The following is a 23,128-nucleotide window of genomic DNA, read 5'->3' as shown; positions in this document are numbered from 1 at the left end:
TGTTCTTAAATACATTAGTCTTTGGACTTTACCATCATAAAAACATCTTATATAAATTAACTTAATTATCAATATTAAAGTAGAGTAAATGTGACCCTTCTATCACTTTCTGAAATGTGGACAATGTAAGCCAGGCGTCAGAGTGAGGAGGGGGGCAGCCATTGTTGTGTCACCTCCGAGACGTGTGGAGCGAGTACGGCTCCTATCATTCTGGACAATGTCGGCCAGTAACGTCAATAGAATGGAGTGTTAAACAGCCATTGTTGTTTATTGAGACCAGAGGCTCACACGGGAGCAAATTCGGCTCCTGTTAAATTTACTTGGACGTAGTGTTATGGAACCCAAAGGTGTACCATTGTCAACACGCTGTCTACAAATTCAAGTTAAGTGTCTATCCGAAACCCGTTTATCATTCATTTATGGCCATTAATGTCAGGATATAGGGTTAGCCGGTTAGAACGCGAAATCGCCTCATACTAAAGGTAATTAAGCCAGGTCTTTAATGTTCCATGTACTGTATAGTGTTTTCTCTGATATAGCTTGTCATATATAGGATTCTGGCTTCACAGCTAGCGCACTTTTGACAGGTCAAGACGAGGATGCAAGATTATGTGCACCAGTTACTGGGTGATAGAAGCTACCTCAAAGAGGATAATTTGGTGTCTACACTCTAGTTATACCTGGTGGACTAACCTGCTGTACTATAAGAGAAGGAACCTCATCAATGTATGTAGCTATTACTGTAATTTGATTGGCTGCATATGTGTAATATAAACCCCCCCTAATGTGTAGAGGATCGATTTGTGAGATTAAGAGATTATTGCAGAAATACAGTCCACTTATCATTATACAAATTGCTATCGAAGTATATAAATTAACGTAAATATAAATTCATATAAATCAAATAAATATAAATCTCACAGGTCGGTTCCCACATTATTTGGTCCTTCGAACCGGATTATTTGGACCTTCGGAACCGGAATATTCGGTCCTTTGAACCCACATTTGGTCATCTTAGTACCGGATGAACCAGTTAACCAAACCAGTGGATTCATTAAATATACTAGTGCAGTGTTATTTAAACAAAGCCAGTCAAGACAGCAGCGAAGCCTCGTGGGAGCTCAGGAGCCTCCCTCAGCCCAGTTCAGCCTTCGTCAGCGGTTTCATGCACACCCACAGATATTTGGTGGCGTGTTATTTCGTGAAATGACAGCGCTAATATAGAATCCAGCCAAATTAGTGACTGTGTCTTCGCGAGATTGTTCACGGATTTCGTGGTGTTACATTTCGCGAGAGATTATCTACGAATTTTGTGGACTTTATTTCGCGAGGTCACTAATAATATTTAATACTTCTAGATAATATTAGAAGTTTCATAGAGGCTAATTAAGAGGCTATTATCAATAATTGTGTATATTATTTCTCCAAAATAGAGAATTATTTAATATATATTGCACTAGTGTTCTCAATATAATATTTACTAATTGCCAACCCACAACAGGGTAGGATATTAACCATTGACTAGTTGAACTATTATCGTTCATCCTAGTCCCATTATTACCATAGTCAGTTGTACTATATTCAACAACCTAACACCATTAATGAATGGTCCAGACCCTATTTTGGGTGTAATTTTTATCAACTCGAGTTGAGTTGTATATATAATAATTTACTTATGATCATTACACCTTTGAGTGATTAATTAGTGTCTCTACCATCCTAGGGTGATATAGAAGAGCTAACCTAAAGGTACTTCCAGTGACACTGGTTTATCACTCAAATCATTAGTGTGTATGATTGTATATATATAATGTGTATTAATTTTAAGTGCTAACCTCTAGTAGAGGTAGGATTATTGCCTAGTGAGTGCAGAATTTACCCTAGGCTTCCATTAGAGCTTGTTCAGTATTATGAGCAGCCCAAGTACAAGCCCCACAAGGCTTCACCAACGAGCCAGTATGGATAATGCAGGGAGAATGAAAAGAACCCTTGCAGGTCTTAAAGGCCACTTAACAAGACAGATCAAGAAATGTGAAGATTTGTCACAACAATCAACAGTTGATTATGCTGACCTGGAAAGCTATTATCAAGCAGCTGCAGGTAAATTTGAGCAAATCAAATGCCAAATGGCTGTCCTTGTAGGGACAGACTATTGTCATCGATTCATCGGTAGCCCTACTAAATATCAGGGTATAACCATGTTAAACTCTGCAGGAGGTAAATTACTCTCAGGCCCAGTATCAAGCCTGAGGAGACCTATGCCTGCAGATAAACAATACCAGTAGAAATCTAAATTTGTCAGCTGATTATATTTCTCCAGTAGCATTATACTAAGGAGATTACAGCTGACTATAGTAACAGAGGTTGATGTTAGTATCATCATTTGAAGCTGAAGATGAGTTCATGAGGCCTCAGTGGCAAATCAGTGAACAGTAGCCTAAAACAGCTACAAGTCACTGCGACCAATGTCACTGAACCCACTGCAGTCTCAGAACCATACTTTACTTTAATGATGAGCTATTCAATCTTCTGAATCAATTAACTAAATTAAACCCCAATAAATATGATGACTGATTTGATACATTTATTATTTAATCAAGATGTATTCCATGGGCCTCAGTGTTTATATATCAGTGACCAGTTACCTGAACAAACTTCAAGTTATATCTAATGTCACTGATCTCACTGCAGTCCCTGAATCATACTTGACTGTAGTACTTGATCACATCCAGTCTTCTGGGTTAAATAATATGTAATAAGGCTTGAATATTAGCCTTTCAAGAGTTGACAGGGAAATGAAATCGCATTAGACTTCTAACCCCTGCAACTCTAGTACGGGACATCCGTCCTGTACGAACAGACACACAAATGTGTGATTACTAACTACTAACATCAAATTAATCTAATAATTCGAAGGAGGAGTATCGGTGTTCGTCTGTTCTAATTAGGACTTCGACCCGTGAGCAGCCCCCTGGGGAATTATGTCGGAAAATCCGACACCATTTAATATCATACAGACAGATAATAAGTGCTGCTGTATTACCAACAAGTTACCCATAGAAAACGTAACTTGTAGTGGAATTACCGTCTATAGAAAACGGGATATCATCACCACATACTATTATAATTCACCAGCTATTCTGCTGGGAATTGTTCTTAAATACATTAGTCTTTGGACTTTACCATCATAAAAACATCTTATATAAATTAACTTAATTATCAATATTAAAGTAGAGTAAATGTGACCCTTCTATCACTTTCTGAAATGTGGACAATGTAAGCCAGGCGTCAGAGTGAGGAGGGGGGCAGCCATTGTTGTGTCACCTCCGAGACGTGTGGAGCGAGTACGGCTCCTATCATTCTGGACAATGTCGGCCAGTAACGTCAATAGAATGGAGTGTTAAACAGCCATTGTTGTTTATTGAGACCAGAGGCTCACACGGGAGCAAATTCGGCTCCTGTTAAATTTACTTGGACGTAGTGTTATGGAACCCAAAGGTGTACCATTGTCAACACGCTGTCTACAAATTCAAGTTAAGTGTCTATCCGAAACCCGTTTATCATTCATTTATGGCCATTAATGTCAGGATATAGGGTTAGCCGGTTAGAACGCGAAATCGCCTCATACTAAAGGTAATTAAGCCAGGTCTTTAATGTTCCATGTACTGTATAGTGTTTTCTCTGATATAGCTTGTCATATATAGGATTCTGGCTTCACAGCTAGCGCACTTTTGACAGGTCAAGACGAGGATGCAAGATTATGTGCACCAGTTACTGGGTGATAGAAGCTACCTCAAAGAGGATAATTTGGTGTCTACACTCTAGTTATACCTGGTGGACTAACCTGCTGTACTATAAGAGAAGGAACCTCATCAATGTATGTAGCTATTACTGTAATTTGATTGGCTGCATATGTGTAATATAAACCCCCCCTAATGTGTAGAGGATCGATTTGTGAGATTAAGAGATTATTGCAGAAATACAGTCCACTTATCATTATACAAATTGCTATCGAAGTATATAAATTAACGTAAATATAAATTCATATAAATCAAATAAATATAAATCTCACAGGTCGGTTCCCACAGGTGTTGTGAGGTGGTCTTGGGTGTTGTGAGGTGGTCTCGGGTGTTGTGAGGTGGTCTCGGGTGTTGTGAGGTGGTCTTGGGTGTTGTGAGGTGGTCTCGGATGTTGTGAGGTGGTCTCGGGTGTTGTGAGGTGGTCTTGGGTGTTGTGAGGTGGTCTTGGGTGTTGTGAGGTGGTCTCGGGTGTTGTGAGGTGGTCTTGGGTGTTGTGAGGTGGTCTTGGGTGTTGTGAGGTGGTCTTGGGTGTTGTGAGGTGGTCTTGGGTGTTGTGAGGTGGTCTCGGGTGTTGTGAGGTGGTCTCGGGTGTTGTGAGGTGGTCTTGGGTGTTGTGAGGTGGTCTCGGGTGTTGTGAGGTGGTCTCGGGTGTTGTGAGGTGGTCTTGGGTGTTGTGAGGTGGTCTTGGGTGTTGTGAGTGGTGCGGCGTGCCCGAGCCTCCGTAGTCGTAGTGTTGTGGCTAAACATCTTCACACTAGGAGCAAACTACTTCACAAGAACGATTAATTACACTGATAAATAGAACTAGTCGTAACCCCACTCACGGCCCTGGAAGACAGAAGAGTAAGGGGAGACATGATCACCACCTATAATATTCTCTGGAGAATTGACAGGGTGGAAAAAGACAAAACTCTTCAGCACAGGTGGAACACGAACTAGGTGACACAGGTGGAAACTTAGTACCCAAATGAACCACAGAGACATTAGAAATATTTTTTTCAGGTCAGAGTATTTAAGAGATGGAAGGCATTAGGCAGTGATGTGGTGGAGGCAGATTCTATACACAGTTTGAAATGTAGATATGATAAGAGCCCAGTAGGCTCAGGAATCTGTACACCAGTTAATTGACAGTTGAGAGGCGGGACCAAAGAGCCAGAGCTCAACCCCCGCAAGCACAACTAGGTGAGTACTAGGCTATAGATGCCGTTCAAATAAAGGCCAATAGTTACCGAGGAAAGAAGGAAGTAGTGGAAGGGGCAGACCAAGAATATGGTGTAAGGAAAGAGTGCAGAGAAGTGAGGATGAGAGTGGCTGTGTATAGATACTTCTCACTCTGCTAAAGTTCTCCCAGGCAACAGTGGTGTGAGGTCACGCGAGGTCATAGGTTACAAGCTCTTTACTGGTTAACCCCGTAGAGGAAGACCACTGGAATAAAGAGGTGAGGATTAGAGGCGTAAAGTAATAGTGTGTGAGGCAAGGTGTACGCGGGCCGTAGTAGACGTGATGGGTCATCTCTTTTCTCATTCATACCAGCTGAGGGAACACCCTTTGTTGTGGTCTACAGCAGCACCCTCCTCCTACCTTACTCCTCACAACACTCTCAGTGTCTGTCTCTGTGTTTACCATTATATTTGTCCCTTCACCATCAACCTCTTAACTTTGGACCCCCGCCTTATATATATATATATATATATATATATATATATATATATATATATATATATATATATATATATATATATATATATATATATATACACCCCTGAAGGATTCGAACCCAGACAGCCAGGGCTGCAAGTGTTGTTGGGGGTTGGGTTAAGGGTCTCACGACTTCCAACCTTTTTGTAGAGTCAGTGTGGTCCAGCGGTACTGTACTGGATACACTAAGCTTATATTGAGGTCCCCCAAGGTCGCACTACTGACCCTCCCCAGGATATAACCCCACAACAAGCACACTAACTCCTGACTACCTACTCGCTGCCAGGTGAACAGTGCCATAAGTTGATAGGAAACGCATTCAACCATTTCCGTCTCGCCCGAGATTCGAACCCGAAATTTCTGATTGTGAGTCGAGAACGAACCCGAATATGTAATTACTTAAGTGTGGTTACAGGATGAGAGCCACGCTCGTGGTGTCCCGTCTTCCCAGTACTCTTTGTCGTATAACGCTTTGAAACTAGTGACGGTTTTGGCCTCCACCACCTTACCACTTAACTTGTTCCAACCGTCTTATACTCTGTTTGCAAAAGTGAACTTTCACATTTGTTTCGGCAACTTTGTTTCCTTAATAATGAGCACTCAAGCACTTGGGCTGGACGGTAGAGCGACGGTCTCGCTTCATGCAGGTCGGCGTTCAATCCCCGACCGTCCAAGTGGTTGGGGACCATTCCTCCCCCCCCCCTCCCCCGTCCCATCCCAAATCCTTATCCTGACCCCTTCTCAGTGCTATATAGTCGTAATGGCTTGGCGCTTTCCCCCCTGATAGTTCCCTTCCTTAATAATGGACCTATGTCCTCGTGTTCTTGAAGTTGAAGTCTTACAAAATTCTTCTCTGTCAATTTTATCGATTCCTGTTTCGATTTTGTATATAGTGATCATATCTCCTCTTTTTCTTCTATGGTCTAACTTTGACATATTTAACGCCTCTAACCTCTCGTCGTCGCTCTTTATTTTTCAGTTCTGGAAGCCATTGTATAGCATGTCTTTACACCTTTTCCAGTTTATTGATGTGCTTCTTGAGATATAGGAATATCCCCAGGAGATATTGTATGCAAGAGCGGTTGTATGCAAATTGGAATATGCATACAACCTCTGCTGCATATTACTATTTTGGTCTCACAAACGTCATGAACAGTTTCGTTAGTATTTCAGCATTCATGCAATTAAAAGAGATTCTCAAGTTGGAAAGCATAACATAGGCTCCGTGCACCATGTTCTTCACCTGGTCCTCAGGTGAGAGTTTCCCATCCACAGCCACCTCTAGATCGCTTTCTTTATCAGAATTCTTTAAAGCTTTTTCATATAATCTGTAGGTTGTGTGGCCTATCCTCTCCTACGCAGCATTTATTCACATTAATTTGCATTTGCCAAGTGTTGTTCTATGCACTCGCTTCATGCAGGTCGGCGTTCAATCCCCGACGGTCCAAGTGGTTGGGCACTATTCCTTCCCCCCGTCCCATCCCAAATCCTCATCCTGACCCCTTCCCTGTGATATATAGTCGTAATGGCTTGGCGCTTTTCCTGATAGTTCATTTAATTTAATTTCGTGTAAGTTTTTTAACTTCCATAGTAGCTTAGCACCATCGGCTAATATGTTCATATATCTTGAGAGGATTTAGGAGCTTAGTGTCCCCGCGGCCCGGTCCTCGACCAGGCCTCCACCCCCAGGAAGCAGCCCGTGATAGCTAACTAACTCCCAGGTACCTATTTACTGCTAGGTAACAGGGGCATCAGGGTGAAAGAAACTCTGCCCATTGTTTCTCACCGGCGCCCGGGATCGAACCCGGGACCACAGGATCACGCGTCCAGTGTTCTGTCCGCTCAGCCGCCGGCTTTCCCTATACTTCTGTATATATATATACTTCTGTATTCCTTCTGGTAGATCGTTTATATAGACAATGAAGATTGCTGGTGCAAGAACTGAACCCTGTGGTACTCCACTAGTAACTTTTCTCCAGTCTTATACATTGCCTCTTATTACCCCCCTCATTTTTCTGTCATCAAATTATTCATCCACGCCCCTGTCACTCCTCCAGTATGTTCCAGTTTCCAGAATAACTTCTTATATGGGACACTGTCGAAAGCCATTTTTAGGTCCAGATAAATGCAGTCAACCCAACCATCTCCTGTCTGTAAAATCTCTGTGGCTCTAGCATAGTAACTAGATTTGTTATAGATTTGTTACACAGGATCTTCCTGTTCAATACCCATACTGTCTGTCCGTTATTATGTCATTACTCTCCAGGTGTTCTTCCCTTTTATTTTCAAGTATTTTCTCTAATATTTTGACTTCTACGCTTGCCAACGATACAAGTCTATAATTAATTAAACGGGTCTTCTCTGCTACCACTGTTGCGGATTGGAACAATGTTTGGCCTTTTCCACATGTATGCTAAAACTCCTGTACATGAAGATGACTGAAAACTATTAAGTTCAGGTGGGCACTCTCACAGCCCAAGGTGACATTCCATCTGGGCCAAGTGCTGTTCCCACTCAGCTCCCTGAGCATGTTTTCCACTTCGTCTCGAGACTCGTCCAACTTATTCTCTCAAATTCGAATTGTGTCTGGTACTCTAAAAACTTTACTTTTCACAAACACACTTTGAAACTGTTCGTTTAGTGTTTCACACATTTCCTTTTCATTCTCCGTGAATCTGTTCCCCCATTTTCACCTTCTGAATATTATCCATTACCTGCAAATTTATTTTTAATTAATTTATAGAATAGGCCTGGTTCTGTTTTATATATGTTAGCTATCCCTTTCTCAATATTTTTTTCTGGCTCTCTTCTAACAGCTGTGGAGCTGTTTCTTGCGTCTTTGTATTCCTGGTATGTTTGAGGGTTTGACTCTTCCTATGTTGGTTACAAGAGTTTGTTTTTGGTCTCTGACCCTCTCACAACTTCTGGTGAAGCAATCATGTTTTCTAGTTCTGCATCTCTGCTTTTGTATAAATCTTTGTTTACCTTCATCATGTATCTAGCAAAGCTTGGCACAGTCTCATTTACTTTCTTGCCTAACAACAAGTCTTTCAACTCAGACTAGTTAAAGAACTTGCTAAGTTCCCCATAGTGTTCTCTTCTGAAATAAAGTTTTTAAACTACTTCATATTGCTTCATTGTGTGTGTGTGTGCGTGTGTGTATTCACCTAGTTGTGCATGCGGGGGTTGCGCTCTGCTCTTTCGGCCCGCCTCTCAACTGTCAATCAATCAACTGTAACTAACTATTTACTAACTAACCCCCCCCCCACACACAGCCAGGAAGCAGCTCCGTAACAGCTGTCTAACTCCCAGGTACCTATTTACTGCTAGGTAACTGGGGCATCAGGGTGAAATAAACTTTGCCCAATTGTTTCTGCCTGGTCCGGGAATGGAACCCAGGCAACAGAATTACGAGTCCTGCGCGCCGTCCGCTCAGCTACCAGACCCCGTAGTGTGTGCACTCACCTATTTGTGTCTGCAGGATCGAGCATTGACTCTTGGATCCCGCCTTTCCAGCCATCGGTAGTTTACAGCAATGACCCCGGTCCTATTTCCCTATCATACCTAGTTTTAAAATTATGAATAGTATTTGCTTCCACAACCTGCTCCTTAAGTGCATTCCATTTTTCCACTACTCTCACGCTAAAAGAAAACTGCCTAACATCTCTGTGACTCATCTGAGTTTCCAGCTTCCACCCATGTCCCCTCGTTCTGTTACTATTCCGTGTGAACATTTCGTCTATGTCCACTCTGTCAATCCCCCTGAGTATTTTATAAGTTCCTATCATATCCCCACTCTCCCTTCTTTTTTCTAGTGTCGTAAGGCTCAATTCCTTCAGGCGCTCTTCATACCCCCATCCCTCGTAACGCTGGGACGAGTCTCTTTGCAAACTTCGGAACATTTTCCAATTGCCTTATGTGTTTCTTCAGGTGTGGACTCCATGATGGGGCGGCATTCTCTAAGACTGGCCTCACGTAGACAGGGTAAAACTCTTCATATCCCATCCCTCGTGTGTGTGTGTGTGTGTGTGTGTGTGTGTGTGTGTGTGTGTGTGTGTGTGTGTGTGTGTGTGTGTGTGTGTGTGTGTGTGTGTGTGTGTCAGCTAATGCTATACCATTAGCGGAACTCACTCATGTCTTGAAACAAGGGGATCATCACCCCCCCCCCCCCACCACCACCACCACCATATTCAGTCTGGCCTAACCAGTTGGCCTTAGAGCCACGCTGGGTGCCAGTGACGCATCGACTCTCATGTGTTACCAACTAATCAGCAGGCAGCCCGCGGCACTAAGATTCACTACAGGAATTTATACTGTGACCATGCCTGGCACCCCAAGCCAGGTGTCACAGGTGTCAACAGGTGTCACAGGTGTCAACACACCTGTTGACACTCTAAGTGGCAACATATATGCACAATACCCGTCTACTTACATATCATGTTTTACATCTGGTTAGGTGTAGAGCTTGAGAGTCTCAGGTGTAGAGCTTGGGAGCCTTAGGTGTAGAGCTTGGGAGCCTTAGGTGTAGAGCTTGGGAGCCTCAGGTGTAGAGCTTGGGAGCCTCGTGTGTGTAGAGCTTGGGAGCCTCGTGTGTGTAGAGCTTGGGAGCCTTGTGTATAGAGCTTGGGAGTCTCATGTGTAGAGCTTGGGAGCCTCATGTGTAGAGCTTGGGAGCCTCATGTGTAGAGCTTGGGAGCCTCATGTGTAGAGCTTGGGAGCCTCAGGTGTGTAAAGCTTGGGAGCCTCAGGTGTGTAGATCTTGGGAGTCTCGTGTGTAGAGCTTGGGAGCCTCATGTGTAGAACTTGAAGCCTCAGGTGTAGAGCTTTGAAGCCTCAGGTGTAGAGCTTGGGAGTCTCATGCGTAGAGCTTGGGAGTCTCAGGTGTAGAGCTTGGGAGCCTCAGGTGTAGAGCTTGGGAGTCTCAGATGTAGAGCTTGGGAGCCTCAGGTGTAGAGCTTGAGTCTCATGTGTAGAGCTTGGGAGTCTCAGGTGTAGAGCTTGAGAGCCTCATGTGTAGAGCTTGGGAGCCTCATGTGTAGAGCTTGAGTCTCATGTGTAGAGCTTGGGAGTCTCAGGTGGAGAGCTTGGGAGCATCAGGTGTAGAGCTTGGGAGTCTCAGATGTAGAGCTTGGGAGCCTCATGCGTAGAGCTTGAGTCTCATGTGTAGAGCTTGGGAGTCTCAGGTGTAGAGCTTGAGAGCCTCATGTGTAGAGCTTGGGAGTCTCAGGTGTAGAGTTTGGGAGCCTCAGGTGTAGAGCTTGGGAGTCTCAGGTGTAGAGCTTGGGAGCCTCAGGTGTGTAGAGCTTGGGAATCTCAGGTGTAGAGCTTGGAAGCCTCATGTGTGTAGAGCTTAATAACCTCAGGTGTAGAGCTTGGGAGCCTCAGGTGTAGAGCTTGGGAGCCTCAAGTGTATAAAGCTTGGGGGCCTCAAGTGTATAGAGCTTGGGAGCCTCAAGTGTATAGAGCTTGGGAGCCTCAAGTGTATAGAGCTTGGGAGCCTCAAGTGTGTAGAGCTTGGGAGCCTCAAGTGTATAGAGCTTGGGAGCCTCAAGTGTGTAGAACTTGGAAGCCTCATGTGTAGAGCTTGGGAGCCTCAGGTGTAGAGCTTGGGAGCCTCATGTGTAGAGCTTGGGACCCTCAGGTGTAGAGCTTGAGAGCCTCATGTGTGTAGAGCTTGGGAGCCTCAGGTGTAGAGCTTGGGAGCCTCATGTGTGTAGAGCTTGGGAATCTCAGGTGTAGAGCTTGAGAGCCTCTTGTGTGAAGGGTTTGGAAGTCTCATGTGTGTAGAGCTTGGGAGCCTCAGGCGTAGAGCTTAGGAGTCTCATGTGTAAAGCTTGGGAGCCTCAAGTGTGTAGAACTTGGTAGCCTTGTGCGTAGAGCTTGGGAGCCTCAAGTGTGTAGAGCTTGGGAGCCTCAGGTGTATAGAGCTTAGGAGCCTCAAGTGTGTAGATCTTGGGAGCCTCATGTGTAGAGTTTGGGAACCTCATGTGTAGAACTTGGGAGTCTGAAGTGTGTAGAGCTTGGGAGCCTCAGGTGTAGAGCTTGGGAGCCTCAGGTGTAGAGCTTGGGGACCTCATGTGTAGAGCTTGGGAGCCTCAGGTGTAGAGCTTGGGAGCCTCAGGTGTAGAGCTTGGGGGCCTCATGTGTAGAGCTTGGGAGCCTCAGGTGTAGAGCTTGGGAACCTCAGGTATAGAGCTTAGGAGCCTTACGTGAGCCTCATGTAAGGTTGAGCTCCTAATCCACCTTAGGGAGCCTGAAGGTGAGTCTATGTGCGTGTATCAGTCTGAAGCAGCAGGTCTGATCTAGCCATGGCATGTAAGACCTATATGGTGCTAGGCTATCTCCTACATCTTCAGATATAAGAGCACGTTCTCAGGTTCTGAGTAAATACCTACCAATATTTATCTCTGTTGGTTGGAGATATTCAGCTCAAACTACCTTCATCCATTATATTTCATCACATCATCCACCTGTGGCTTGTTAGCTTTCAGATTCACATGGTATAACTTAACTCAAGCGTTGGAGGCTGACTCGGGTCTAAGACCTGAGACAAGTATGTACCCCTTACTTTGTCGCTACTCTATAAACAAGCCTAACCCAGTCCAGCCTAGCCTAACCTAACTTAACCTAGTCTAATCTAACCTAACTTAACCTAGTCTAGTCTGACCTAGCCTAATCTAACCCAACGATAATAAGGTATTCAATTTTGTGTTTTATATATAAGGCGTGCACAAGGTGTATGATGTCATAATATTCACAGGTTTGAGATCCTACTTATCACGCCTCGTCTAAGTTTTTGACTTATTATTATTATTATCTTTAATGACAAAATTTAATTACAATTTAGCCTAATCTGAGGAATTCAATTAGGTCTTATAAGAGTGAGGATGCTGCTGGTATTCAATCACACAGGACAGAGGATCATACACAAGACAATAGGTCTAAACTGTAGGCTGAAGCGAATATATATATAATTTTTTGACCACTTGAGAAGAATAGGCTTCGACTCGCCAGTTGTGTTGGTGTGGAGGGGCGGTGTTTCTGGATATCTAGGTCTGCCTGGTTCCTGCGCCCTCTAATTCGTCTCTAATGTGATCTTTTATGTATATGTTTGTATATATATAAGTTTTAATACCCGCAACTGATATATACTCACGCCCGCCTGTGGAGACACTTATATATTTGCTCCTGGTGAGGCATTTATATCTGTTCCCGTTGAGGCACTTTTTGTTATAGTCATTGAATATTTCTAGGAACCACTTTTCTGTCTTTCTGACAAGGTTAACTAATTATGACTACAAAAAGCGACTATTTCCATACAGCGATTGGTTCTCATATAGCGAATATTCTCATATAATAACTGGTTTACATATAACGACTGATTATCTTATAGCGACTGGTTCTCATACAGTAAGTATTCGTTTCTATTTCTGTTTTTAAATAAAACTGGTTATATTGATATATCACTGTAAACACATAAACATGTACCCTTCTACGGTGCTAATGGTGTACATTATATTCGGCTCATTGGGTTTCAGCGAGCCAAAGAACCAGTTAGCTCTACACACCTGTTAGCTATAATCACAATCTACAACAATCATAGCGGTACAATGATTGTTAACTTCTGGCAAAGTTTGGGCCATTACCGCCACTTTCCCAAGATCCTGATTGCTATAACGCGAGACAGGTGCATACCTGGAGAAGTGTGGTCACTACTTCAACTTCCTGGACACACAGTACTGGTGTGAGGCAGCAGGTGGGGGACTGTTACAGTACTGGTGTGAGGCAGCAGGTGGGGGACTGTTACAGTACTGGTGTGAGGCAGCAGGTGGGGGGACTGTTACAGTACTGGTGTGAGGCAGCAGGTGGGGGATGTTACGAATCTCACTAGGATTCTGCATTACTCTTGATTCTCATATTACTTTATTGTCTTGTTCTTTAATATAGCATCTAGTTGTATGATATAAGATTTGTATGTTATATATATATATTATAGCATGCAGTAGTGTGCATGAGTTACATTATATTGTGTGAGGCTTTTGGTGTTAATTTCTCATGTAGTTTCTCCGTGTGGGCAGTTGACCATATTTGGATATGGCCAGTGTGGGAACATTGTTGTCAATTGAGTGTTTATAGTTTCACCTTAAATTATGCCCATATTTGGTTTCTGTATTATTATATAGAATGTTGTACCAGTGTTTACTATTCTTTAGTTTAACAATGTTTTGAATATTAGTGCTGCGTTTTATTATTAGATTTTCCACAATGTTTTGTGTGGACGGTTAGTTGATTTTTTGGTAGACGCTTGGCCTGCGGTCCAAGGCGTGGGCAGAAGCGTGGCGGCAGCGGTCATGAGGAGTCATGGTTTAAGTTAAGTCATTGGTCACTGTTATTTTAGCCCATATAAATGTTAATTATCTGGTTAGATCATATTGTATATATCTCTCTAATTAATCCATGTCTTAGTGATAGTGCTCATGTCTCAATAAGGAGGTTATTCTATGATTTGCATGCTGAAGAATATTTCTGGTTATTATTTATACATTAAGTGTTGACATATTGTCCCCCTTAGCATAAATATATTGTTCTCCATTTTTATGCAGTGATTTATATTTACCCCTAGACAGTTGTTGGCAAGGCCGATTTATTATCTTTTATTGCACTGCGGGGAGAAGAACCTTATTTAGTCTCAAGGGTGGTAACAGGGGACTGTTACAGTACTGGTGTGAGGCAGCAGGTGGGGGACTGTTACAGTACTGGTGTGAGGCAGCAGGTGGGGGACTGTTACAGTACTGGTGTGAGGCAGCAGGTGGGGGACTGTTACAGTACTGGTGTGAGGCAGCAGGTGGGGGACTGTTACAGTACTGGTGTGAGGCAGCAGGTGGGGGACTGTTACAGTACTGGTGTGAGGCAGCAGGTGGGGGACTGTTACAGTACTGGTGTGAGGCAGCAGGTGGGGGACTGTTACAGTACTGGTGTGAGGCAGCAGGTGGGGGACTGTTACAGTACTGGTGTGAGGCAGCAGGTGGGGGACTGTTACAGTACTGGTGTGAGGCAGCAGGTGGGGGACTGTTACAGTACTGGTTAGTTGATGCCGGTTAGGTATGCCGCCGACTTGGGCTAGGAACTGGAGTTAGTTTTCTGCTCTACAAAGTTACCAGTAAGTTGCTGGATAAACGTGAATATAAAACTGGTGGGATACAGTGAAACATTAAGTGTTGTTTATGAAGTGGAAGTAGCCTAGTGACCGTGAAATACAGAATAGTGAGTTATAGTGACATCATTAATTCTGGAGTGAATGTACTTTGAATTCTATTGTGGCGACAGAGAGACTTGTTAACCGTGCCAAATTACGGTAATTTAGTGACCAGTGGAAACGATTAATTGAGGGTAGTGGATACGCGGTTGTGAATCCTCACAACTGTGGATAAAGACTCATGGTTTGGTTATCATAGCGATTGTGTTGTAACCTGTGGGTTAGGTTGACATCCTGAGTTGTGAGAGTTAACCAGTGTTGTGAGGGTTAGGTTGATATCTTGGGGTGAAGGTTAGGTTGATATCCTGGGTGTGAAGGTTAGATTGATATCTTGGGTGTGAAGGTTAGATTGATATACTGGGATGTGAGGGGTTATGTTGATATCCTCGGTTATGAGAATAGATTGATATCTTGTGAGCCTTGGTGGAAATAAGGTTACATAGACACATAATATGTTCAGGAACAGAACGCAAATGCGTTAAACTAAGCACATTACACAATTTATTAAGAATTATACCAACAGTTAGTCGAACTGACATTACCCGCCATTAAATTCCAGGTTTTCCTGGACGCCTCGCATAGTTTTGTGGCTCCAAGACGACACCGTGGTGCTGGCGTAATTCTTCCTGTTGTGTATATTGGCAAGCTAGGCTTCCAGTTCACAGATGTGACTTATTTATTATGTATATATTGCACTATAAGAGCATATCATAATGTAATTAGTAATCGCGAAAGAATATCTACATGAACGAAACGAAGGGCAACTAGTACATTTCTGGCGAGGTATGTTATTTTGGGCCCGGTGAATATTACGTAGACTATGTTAGGATGCCTGCTCACATGAGTCGGCTATGTTAGGATGCCTGCTCACATGAGGGCTCCCAGTAACATTTCAAGTTTTGGAGATGCTAGGATACTATACGACACAGTCGGGGTACAAGCGTTATTTTTTCACCACTAGTAATCTACAACGAATAACAGCTCTATAAATCAATGCACAGATAAATAAACTACACATATACCACTGTTATAAGATGGTGATATTGAAATCTAAAGAAACTATAAAAAGAAGAGAGCATATAAGCCCCCAAAAAAGTATAAACTGGAAAATCGTAGTTAGGTTGGTCGTAGCAGCAGCAGCAGCAGCAGCAGCCACAGCAGGGATTTATGTGTGTGAATTTACGGTGTGTAGAGCGTAGTCTAAACACGGAAATCAAGGGAAGCATGTTGACCAGACCACACACTAGAAGGTGAAGGGACGACGACGTTTCGGTCCGTCGTGGATCATTCTCAAGTCGAGTGTGAGAATGATTGACTCGACTTGAGAATGGCCCAGGACGGACCGAAACGTCGTCGTCCCTTCACCTTCTAGTGTGTGGTCTGGTCAACATACTTTAGTCACGTTATTGTGACTCATCGCCTGCACTCAAGGGAAGCATCTATAGCCCTCGTGAGATAATACACTACTCTACGTACAAGAGCAGAGCGGCCTGTGCAGTCATCTGTGGCCAGCACGAAGAGGAGTGAAGGCTGACAGGTGGTCGTGTACTGAGAGAGTAAAGCACAACAAAGCACCCCCACACAGTCAAAGGGTCGCGGGATAAATGGCTCCCACCACTTTTGCTTATCATACCTGCTCAGGAATTTATGAATGGAATTAGCCTCAACTGCCTTTTCTCCGGAGTCATTTCACTTGCCCGCTATTCTTACACCGAAAATGTGCCTTATTTTGGCTCAACTACAACAATTTTACTGCAATATATCGTCAATTAAATTGTAAGCAAAATATTTGGTTTAAAAAGGTTAGTTTGATTTACACTGCTGCACATCTGTTCAGTACACCAAAATTGTAACTATTTGTACCATTTGTTACTAAAGAAAGATTCTGATTTTGAGTTATAGTTTTCACCCATCCATACCCTCGTCCTGTCCATTATCATACTTAACATTTGTCCATTTTGTCAATGCTTCTAAGAATTGTGTATGTTGTGATAAGGTCGCTTCAGTTTCACCTATCTTCCCTCAGAGTGAAATCTAGCTCCAGCCAGACATTATTCAAGCTCGACCCTCCAGCCTACTACAAGAATTAGTTAGTCATTTAGTAAACTTTTAACCTTTCTCTTGCTTTGATACTTTTGTTTATTTGTTTATATTTAGGAAGTGATTCCAACTTGTGTTACACATTCTCGTGTTGATCTATACCTAGAAGGGGTACCACCTCTGGTGCAAGTGGTGCACTTACACCTATATATACACATATATCCAACAATAATGTGAATAGTAAATTTCATTCGCCAGGGTAATAGGAGCCTCGAACACGCGACCTCTGGGGTGAGAGGTGAGTACTCTATCGATTGAGCTACGGAGATCCTTCCTCCACAAGAAGGCAGGATTTTAGAGGCATCAAACCAAGCACCAGTCGTATCTCTTGTTGGATGAGCCTGCCTGAAAAAAGAGCAGTCGTCGACCTAGGCCCTACCTTAAGAAGCCTACCAGGCTCTCAGTCCGTAACAATAATAAACTTTGTAACCACATCACATTTACTCAAAACATAACTGGATAAAACACTTCAGGTGTTTAACTCAGCTACCTTTGTGTGCTCTGTACGGTAAGCCAAGGCGGGGTTTATTGCGCTAGTTCAGTAACCTCGCGTGACGGCACACACGAAGTAAACAAATAACGAATGTGTAGCATCACCTCCATTCTTTATGATGAGGTCTAACAATACAAGTGTCAGTTTGACGCCTGTCTCGCCAGACGCAGTGTCAACATATCACCTCTGTCTCAGCTGTCACATGTGTCAGTGGGGTGTCGCACCTGTCATAAGTGTCAGTGTGACGCCTATCTCGCCAGTCACAGTGCCAGTATATTGTCTCTGCCTCAGCTGTCATAGTTGTCAGTGGGATGTCTCACCTGTCACAAGTGCCAGTACGATGCTTCTATCTCGGCTGTCACAGGTTCAAGCGTGACGCCTCTCATAGGTGCCGGTATGACACACCTGCCATAGGTGCCGGTATGACACACCTGCCATAGGTGCCGGTATGACACACCTGCCATAGGTACCGGTATGACACACCTGCCATGGGTGCCGGTATGAAACACCTGCCATAGGTGCTGGTATAACACACCTTACGTAGGTGCCGGTATGACACACCTGCCATAGGTGCCAGTATGACACACCTGTCATAGGTGTCGGTATAACACACCTGCCATAGGTGCCGGTATGATACACCTATCATAGGTGCCGGTATGACACACCTGATATAGGTCCCGGTATGACACACCTGCCATAGATGCCAGTATGACACACCTGACGTAAGTGCCGGTATGACACACCTATCAAAGGTGCCGATATGACACATTTCCATAGGTGCCGGTATGACACACCTTTCCACAGCTACCAGTATGACACATCTGCCATAGATGCCGATATGACTTACCTATCACAAGTGCAATCACCTATGCCACATCTGTCACAGGTACCGGCATGACATACCTACTTGTGCCGGTATGACACATCTATCACGGGTGTCATAAGAGAATTTGGTACACACACAGCTGGGAAGACGTGAAGTTATCATAATGACGCTGCTCTATGATAATAACTTACATTTTCAGGGCCGGAGGCATACTTCAAAAGTGTAAAAAAAAAGTACACTTCATAAGTACATCCTTCAAAAGTACGTGAGCAAAACCCTGAAACCCTCAAGTTTCTCCCAACGCCTCTTATCAGCACCTGCACTCACCAGCCTCCGGAGCTTGTCATTCCTTCATGCCTTCAGCCTTCTATCACAAACCATCTATCTCACCCTTAATGCATCACACTCACACTCACATTCAATAGGCCTGCAAAATGGTTTCATCTTGTTATAGAGATGCGCTTTGCGAGTTATGATGCTGAAGTGATAATTGGATTGTTTTCATAAACCTTCCAGTAGTGTTGACGGGAGAATATTGCGTTATCTCAGATGGCCTGTCGTAAATTTACTAATTATAGGCCTATGTACTGATACGTGGGACCGTCCGCATTCTATAGACATTTTTTGTTTAGTGGGAAGGAGCTAGGCTATATAAATAAATATACATTTACTCGCAAAATATTTTAAATATGTAGCTTTTTAATTAAAGTATGAAGTAATTAAAATAGATACATCATTTATTTGCAATTTTCGTCAATTTAATGCGAGGAGTATAGTGAAAGGTTAGTTAGGTTAGTTAGGACAATAGAGCCTCACGTCACCTACCTGTGAGCGGACGCCAGGTATAACCATGCACTTGTCACAAAGTATACACACTGCACCTTACAAGGTGGACATACACAGTATACACACAAGACACCACGCTCGCAACTGCACTTATTAGTAACCGGTTACACGAAGTGAGGAGCACGAGAGAGAGCTCTGAGGACGGGAGGCGAGAACGAGAACACTCCGGCAGAAGGCGAGACACAGCAGCCGGGTCCTTTCTGCCCGGCCTCACCAGCAACACTGACTCTCGCTCCAGTATGCTGCCATCACCTGCCTCCCGCTGCCACCCATCACCCTCTATACCCTCTATCCATCCTCTATTGTAGTCCAGTGCCCAGAAATAACTGCTCCTCTATGCAAGGAATACAACTGTTGTACAATACATTTGAAAAATTTGCAACGGTTGTCACATATTAGACTGCAAAATGTTTTCGCTTCAACATTTCAATTATATGACAATAAATTGTTCACATATTTTTCTTTTACAGTAGTGAGAAGGGTTCATTATTTAAAAGAATATCCACGTGACAGGCGCCTGAGGCCACAAATGTTCCTGAGATAAAAACCATTAAAATTTCTGAGAGGCAACCTACACCACACTACTAGTGAAGAACCACGGTCAACCTTGCCACATGGGCATCAATAATGATCTTGGTCTTCGTCGGTCACATTAACTTACTAAGGTGTTTACGTGTATTTAGAATTTGTATTAAGTGCGTATTTAATATTTTGTTTGGTGTCTTTCTCGCTCCGATTAGATATAACAAAAATATGAAAAAATCGCCAAATGGCATTACTGGAAGACGCACCCAAAATTCCTCAGGCTATGACACCAAGGCTTTCTGGCGTTAAAAATTCATTCATAATTTTACCTCCAGGCGCAGTTTTATGCAACATATGGGACAAATAACACACAAGTGTCCCATAAAGAACCAGTGATGCATTACTATCAGTTCTGTGGACTAAGTGTGCTGAGTTATGGTCAAAAAAATTGCTTGTCGCCTTTGAATCCGCGATGGTGGAGAAGTGCGTTGAGCCGGATCACTGACACTGGCTGCCTGCTAGTTGCTCCTCTCCCAACTACCTGGGAGTAATGACCGCTCTTCCACACTCTTCCATACAGGCCATACCGCTCATTGTTATTTGTTCTAAATTGCTACTCACTATCAGTCACTTCTTGGACAAGCGTGAATTACTTAAAGATTATGACGTCCAGTGAGTGACAATGAGATGCCGTAGATCCTTGAATTTCTGGTAGGCGCAACCTGGGGGCAGGTAGCTCATGACTAAGGAGTATGTTCAGGGTATTGTGAGTGATCTTGTCTGCCAGGTGTAACGATATGACTGTTAAAGCGGTTTATTATCTTTATTGGTGGAGGAGTAGTGAAGGATGTAGCTAGCAGAAAACCAAGTAGTGAGAATTTGAAAGGATGAGGAGACATCAAATATTACATATTGTACAAATATTACATATTGTACAAATATTACATATGTACAAGAATGTAAGAACTCTTGCATATATAAATAAACAAATAAAAAACATATTATGGTAAATTACTACGATAGCATGGTTTTTGGGCTTTGAGTAAAACTCGTGAGGTATGGGATTATTTATTTAAATTAATTTATATAGTTTATAATAATAATTATTATTGTAAACTTCTTTATAAGTTTGTATAATTTATATGTATTTATTTTTATAACGTTTTTTAGTACATAATTATAGCACGGAATTTAACTAAGCAATAGACACAGTAGTAGTCTAGGTAAAAGTAATAATACATTCAGTTATTCAATTCAATTGAGTAACTGATTCCATTACCCAATACGATTATCTTGAGATGATTTCGGGGTTTAGCGTCCTTGCGGCCCGGTCCTTGACCAGGCCTCCTTTTTGTTACAACCACCCCCCCCCCCCCCCCGAGAAGTAGCCCGTAGCAGCTGTCTAACGCCCAGGTACCTATTTACTGCTAGATAGCAGGGGCATCAGGATGAAAGAAACATTTTGCCCATTTGTCTCTGCCTCCACCGAGGATCGAACCCCGAACCTCAGGACTACTATTTTTTTGGGGGGGGAGGGATATTCCTGCGCGGGCCCTAAGCCTCTGGCTACTAAGTGTTGCTTATTTCTGTATTACTTGGGCGGAGTATGAGTATTTATGACTCGTATGGTCGCTTCAATAAGATTTTGTCCCATGTGTTTTACAACTTCTGCTCTGTTGAATCTAAGTTGAAATCTTAATGGCTTTGTAATTTTGTACTGTGTTAGATATGTTCCAGTGGTCTGTCGGGCATTTCTCCACAGTGATGACATTTCCTCTCATCTTCCGGAACTTGTAAGCCTATTTCCCATTTCCCATGCACATGGGTATCCAAGCCTGATGCGATGTAAATGTACTTCTGTTGTTTTACTGCTCCCTTTCATCAAAGTGGTTTGTAGTTGGTTGAATTCTAGGACCAACCCGCAGATCCTGACTGTACATCTTTTGCATTGATCTGTTTCTAATTACTTTCTTAATCTGTGATAAACTCTGTGGTATGTAAATGTCTACATTTCTTCTCGGACATCAGAAGAAGAGTTAACAGTGTAACATTTCAACTGATCTTATTCCTGTAACCTACGACAGATCTCAGGTGGAATGTGAAATGTGTGCATGAGGCTGATTAATCTAACGTATGCTGGCACCAACAACATTAATATCCTGTGCCTGCAGTTAAGAATCGTACACAGCAAGCACAACAAACAAAACACCACCCAATTTCTCAGGTCGAGTAGTATTTGAAAATGTTGGTTTACGTGACGCCAGGAGCATGATATATGTTAAAAGTAACAACATCTGTAAACATGATGCAGTCCACAATAGTCATTGTTCAACGTTACTGCTGTGCGGACATCTTCTCGTAGGGTTACGTTTTGCTTTCAGGCAACTTAATTTTTTACGGCATCTGGGCTTGTGTCTGGACTACGGCGTCTGGACTACGGCGTCTAGACTTGTGTCTGGACTACGGCGTCTGGACTTGTGTTTGGACTACGGCGTCTGGACTTGTGTCTGGACTACGGCGTCTGGACTTGTGTCTGGACTACGGCGTCTGGACTCTGGACTTGTGTTTCACTTGTGTCATTTCCCATGACACAATCGTCATGAGTCACAAGGAAGTTGATAGATTTTTATGTCTTTTCCGGGTTGCTCTTGAGACGCCGGGCAGGGGTTTGGAGCCGGCTTGGCCGTAAATTTTTTGTTGTTGTTGCCGGCGGAGGCGGCTAGTTTGTTTATTGTGCACCCCATACTCATCCTGTGAGCGGTAGCGCAAAAAGTATTGCCGAGGGCACAAAATGTTTTTATCAGACCTCAACGGAGATTATTACATAAACAATTTCATCTATCCTTCACACCTTATAATTACAATGTCAGATAGTTACAGAGAATGTTCTATTTCAAGAGCTATATATTTACAGTAAGTCATTATACATTAATGGTAGGTCTTATCGCTAATACATAATTCTTTGAGCAACGAAGATATTACAGAGTCATAGGGGAGCTGCTGTTTGTTATTAGTCCTCACAATACACTACTTGTTTCTGAATCTCATATGTCGTTCATCTACTGGAAGCAAAATGTGGGTACAGTGCAAGGATTTCAGGTAATTTATCCATGGTAATAAGATAGGTTGCCATATCATACAGAGTGAGCTTAGATTTATCTCTAAAAGGCTCAATTTTACAACAATCCAAGATATAGTGTTCGAGTGTGTGTCCCTGCCTATGTCCACACACTTTACACTTTACTTCATCTAGATCCCTATACAAGCCGAACTGCCAGAGATACTTGTAGCCAAGTCTTATGCGAGCTGTGACAACATCTGTTAGTCTACTGACTTTGTTACTTGCCCCATACACATGTTTTACTTCACACATTTCATTGTGATGAACAATGGACCTACTAGTTCCAGTTTGCACTGTTCTTATAGTATGTTCCTATTCATCCGGGGTTCAGAGATTGATTGGGGTTTGTGGTGGGATGACAGCCTTACCGCTTTTGTTGCCTTCCATTCGGTCTGAATCTGGCACCTCGCGTGTTCACACGGTTAACCAGGGTCGTGGTGACCCATCTGCGTCTGCTAGGTCT

General features: G+C 43.1%; 1 protein-coding gene across 1 annotated transcript in view; it reads right to left on the bottom strand.

Moving 5' to 3' along the window:
- Exn (Ephexin) overlaps window positions 1–19,220 on the bottom strand; it is a 371,388-nt gene extending 352,168 nt beyond the window's left edge. The window contains exon 1 of the mRNA XM_069321871.1: window positions 18,999–19,220. The gene's annotated coding sequence lies outside the window, so the exon portion shown is untranslated. The remainder of the gene's footprint in view (window positions 1–18,998) is intronic.
- Window positions 19,221–23,128: the final 3,908 nt, after the last annotated feature.

This window comes from Procambarus clarkii, chromosome 10 (assembly GCF_040958095.1).
Source record: "Procambarus clarkii isolate CNS0578487 chromosome 10, FALCON_Pclarkii_2.0, whole genome shotgun sequence".
Classification (NCBI taxonomy): Eukaryota; Metazoa; Arthropoda; class Malacostraca; order Decapoda; family Cambaridae; genus Procambarus; species Procambarus clarkii.
This window is presented reverse-complemented; position numbering and strand designations above follow the sequence as displayed.